At 40.0% G+C, this 4,465-nt stretch overlaps 1 long non-coding RNA gene across 1 annotated transcript; it reads right to left on the bottom strand.

The window, feature by feature from the left end:
- Nucleotides 1-415: 415 nt before the first annotated feature.
- LOC140008055 (uncharacterized) lies at nt 416-2,656 on the bottom strand. Its single transcript, XR_011815470.1, has 3 exons — nt 2,437-2,656; nt 1,018-1,076; nt 416-616 (listed from the first exon to the last, which is right to left on the bottom strand). It is a non-coding gene; the product is annotated as an uncharacterized lncRNA (long non-coding RNA).
- Between the last annotated feature and the right edge of the window lie 1,809 nt (nt 2,657-4,465).

Below are 4,465 nucleotides of genomic sequence, written 5' to 3'. Positions count from 1 at the left end.
CGGTGGCTCGAGCGATTCCCCAGACATTGCTACGCACACGTCGTGTCACGGCCACATGTCTGAGTGAATCTATCAAAAATCCTCAATCTTCGACTAAAAGCTAAAGGCTATTAACCCAAAGCTTAAAGCGGAAGATTAAGTGACCCCTCGGATCATGCTACGCACACGTCGTGTCACGATCACATGTCCAAGTGGGTCGCCTAAAATCCTAATAGGGTGGAGTGGCGTGACAAGCCACTAAAAGAAAATAAATGGGGTGAAAAATTAAAGCGTATGCACGTATTGTAACGACCCCATTTTCCCCTAAGGCGAACCAGAGGGGTCAAGGGGTCGCCTGCCCAGCTCTCGCCAGGACTCAGTCATTCCCTACAGTCCTCGAATGAATTACAAGATAAAACTCAACTTTTACATCATATTTTCCAAAATTTACATATCACAATCGAAGCGGAAACTAGTTCTAAGCAAAAAATGTAGATTTACATCCGATTCAATTCCAAATATTTATACAAGCCCAAAAGTACATAAACCAAAACCAAAACCAAAACTAAACTATACAAGATGTACGCCATCCAGCCACACAAAGATCCAAATACAAGGTCTTCCTTTACCTCGATCCCTGTGGGGAGAAGAAGATAATAGGGGGTGAGCTAGAAGCTCAGCGAGTGACCAGTAAAATCAACAGCCAAGTATATTTCACAATAAAGCATTAATATGATGTCATGATGCAGTAATCAAATGTTCATTTATTGCTCATGTGAGCCAGTGAAGTTCTTGTACTTAAATATCCAATGCTCGTTTAGATCATGTAACCATGAAACAGAGGTAAGGAGCCATCGTGCTCCAAAGAACGTGTAAACAATAGTGGAGACATTGGTTCTAAGCACAAGACTTTCCAGGAACTCATTGGAGCCAAATTATGTCATGGCACACACCCGAACCCCCAAATGATATGCAATGGAGTAATAAATGCAAGAATTAGTTCAAAAGTAACTTTGGGACAGTCGAGGGATCACTCACACAAAATCTAGTGCTTCAAGTATTCACGTTCAACTATACTCCAGGTTTGAAGTCCAGCTCTGCGATAAAAATCCAATTTGAGAACTTGAAACACGAGTAAGATTCAAAACTTAAACGTTCCGTTCATTAAGAATCAACCAATTGAAATTCATTTGAAAGGCATTCGTGAAACACTTGCTCGCTTTTCAAATCATAAGGTTTTGTAGTATAGATACTTGGAAATAACACTTGAGTTGAAAGTACAAGGAAATACAAGTTTACATTGGCCATTATGTCTTTTCCTCAAGGGTACAAGTTCGGCCAAGTCCTAATGTATAACCCTCGATAAACAAAGTAGCAAAGGTGCTTGCTAGTTCAAGTAATAATCACTTAACTTTACACAAGTTACAAGTCTCGTTTCCTAGTCCTCGAGTATAAATTCGGGCAGCATGCCCTTTGTGTTTACCTAATTTTCCAGCCTTTTAGGCTTCATTATTTTTCTTCAACAACAACCCAACAACATACATATCAGCAATTTATGTCAAGAGCCGTTCCATAGGCTCACAATATCATAATAACAAGAATCGCATCAAGTACAAGTGCAGAAATTCAATGTGGCACAAGACAGATTTGACGTATAAAAGCGGAAATAACTTGTCCGAGGCTACGCTTATCGGATTAAGGCAAAACCTATGCCGTTTCGAAGCTAAGACACAAAGCTACAACATTCGTGAAGGTCACTTAGTCCATTTCCTAATGTAACTTAGTCAAAATCTCAGATTACTAAACCAGAAACCAATTCATCGGCTGTTTAAACGCATTATGCTGTAACGGACCTAACTCAGTGTACACAAGTCCGAATCAGGTTTTCTTTGAGGCATTTTAAAGCTACTTCAGAACACTACAACTTTTATGTTTTGGCCCAGAGCTAAATCAGAATGTATCCTGGTCAAAAATCGTGATAAACTGGACTGAACTGAAGAAACGGACTGCTGGAAAATTCTTAAAACAGTAGGGGTATTTTGGACTTTTCAAATTTTGCGTTGCTCCGATTGAGCTGAAATTTTATAGGCACCTATAAAATACCATTATCTACAACTTTCCTTCTTTGACCCAAGGCCAATTCGGCCTCTAACACATAGATACAAATTCGGACAGAAATGATCAAGAATTTTCCAGAAATCTGGAATTTGTAGTTTCTAGTGAAATTTTCCCTAATTTCTCACTCCAATCACTCCCAAAACACCTTATAAAACCTCAATGGTAACATACAAGTATCACACATCAAGTTGGGCAGAAATTCCACAGCCCTAGTTCATCAATTAAATTGGGGAAAAACTTCTACACATGCTAGCATCCATGAATCCACCACCAATCAAGCTACTAAGCTTACTTTAACCATGATTGAAAGAGAAAGTTAGAGAGATATCATCCTCTTACCTTGATTTGAGTTCTCCAAGGGTAGCCCAAGCCTTCTCTTTCCAAAATTTCACCACCAAACACTAGCTAATCACTCAAGGAGAAGATTAATCGGTTTGGTTTGGTTTGATTCTTGCTTTATAGATGAATCCAAGAAGAAATGAAGAGGTTTCTCTCTTATTCTTCCTCTCTCCCTCTCTCGGCTCTTAGCAGCAGAAATAAGGTGGAAGACTTAGCTCATTTGGGATATAAGAAGGTAAGATGGTTAAGTAAGGTCTTGGTCATTCATTTGCCAACACTTGGCACTACCACATCCACTCAATTTATTTCTTTCTTTCCTTGCATAATTAGTCAACATTTTCGGTCAGACTTAGCTGATATTGAGAGGATATGTTGCTCAAAAATCAATGAGCTTGTAGGGTAAGAAAGTGGTGGTCAAATGGTGCGTTCAAACGGTAGTGCGCGGGACCCGTCGGTTCGCGCCGTTTTCCTTAAAAACACCCGCACTAGGGTTTTTACTTCCCATTCACTAACTTTATTTCATTTCTCCTAATCACATATTATTTCTCACTTAAAAGTCACTTTTATTCACCAAATTTAATCCTTGCTCCATACCGAAAATTCATCCGGCGAGAAAATCGAGAAAACCTAATTTTGCTCAATTTGAAACCGAAGTGAAAAATCCTATTTTCTAGGTTCATTGGCACTTATTGTGAGGTGATTGAGTAGTATGGCCATTATAAAGTGGTATTTGTCAAAGAAAAGGGAATTTTAAGAAAAATATAAGGAATTTGCACGGCTTCTGGCCGGATTTTCCCACAAAACTCTATTCACCAGAAATTTTTCCCTTTTCTTCTGCCTCGGGGCGTCACAAACTCCCCTCCTTAAAAGAATGTCGTCCTCGACATTCCAACTTGTACTAATCAGATTAAAATAGTTCTCGAAAATCGATCACGTATTAAGAATCATTTCAATCTCGCTTATCATAATCAAATACTAATCAGATCAAGTATCTAAAAGATCAATCACATACTAAGAATCACTCTAATTTCACTTATCGTAATTCATGATCCAGTAAAGCATGGCTTATCAAATAATCACTTATCAAATTCAAGTACTAAATATCACGCCGATCCAACTTATCCAATAGTCATGGTCCACTAGGGAGTTAATCAAGTGATTAGATAAAACAGGCAAAAAGCTTGAGGTTGGACGTAAAGTCCCAGATATTCGGAAGAAATGCAGGATATAGCGAAACTTTAGATCAAATATTCATCCTTGGTGGTGCTGGACAACACAACAAGCTAGCACAACGGCTATGCTTCACCAAAGAATTTCAGTTCAGTAAGTTGGCCCTGGCGGTGATGGACAACACAACAAGCTAGCACAACGGCTATGCTTCACCAAAAGCCTCAGTTCAAGTATTTGTCCCTGGCGGTGCTGGACAACACAACAAGTTAGCACATCGGCTAAACTTCGCCAGAGAACCTCAGTTCATGTATTCGTCCCTGGCGGTGCTGGACAACACAACAAGTTAGCACATCGGCTAAACTTCGCCAGAGAACCTCAGTTCATGTATTCGTCCCTGGCGGTGCTGGACAACACAACAAGTTAGCACATCGGCTAAACTTCGCCAGAGAACCTCAGTTCATAATTCCATCTCTGGTGGTGATGGACAACACAACAGGCATGCCTCGCCAAAAGAATGGCGGTGCTGGACAACACAACAGGCAATGCCCCACCAGAGAGGTTCAGTTCAACCGCTGCAGAAGAGTAGTAGCCGGTCTACAACCATATGAGTACGAGTAAGTTCACGAGTAGGGTAACAGTAGAGTTCAAACAAATAGGTTCAAAACAGGACGGAATATTTCAGGTTCATGCAGCACGAATAGAAAGAGGTTCAAAAGCAGGGTCAAATGCTTTAGGTTCATGGAGCACCAGTACAATTAAGAACTCACTCGTCCAACTTATGCCCAGTAAATCACATTCTTAAGCAGTCACAAGATTCAAGTTCACATTCCATATATTCAGCCAAATTAGGTCCATCAAG

This window comes from Coffea arabica, chromosome 6c, assembly GCF_036785885.1.
Source record: "Coffea arabica cultivar ET-39 chromosome 6c, Coffea Arabica ET-39 HiFi, whole genome shotgun sequence".
Lineage (NCBI taxonomy): Eukaryota > Viridiplantae > Streptophyta > Magnoliopsida > Gentianales > Rubiaceae > Coffea > Coffea arabica.
This window is presented reverse-complemented; position numbering and strand designations above follow the sequence as displayed.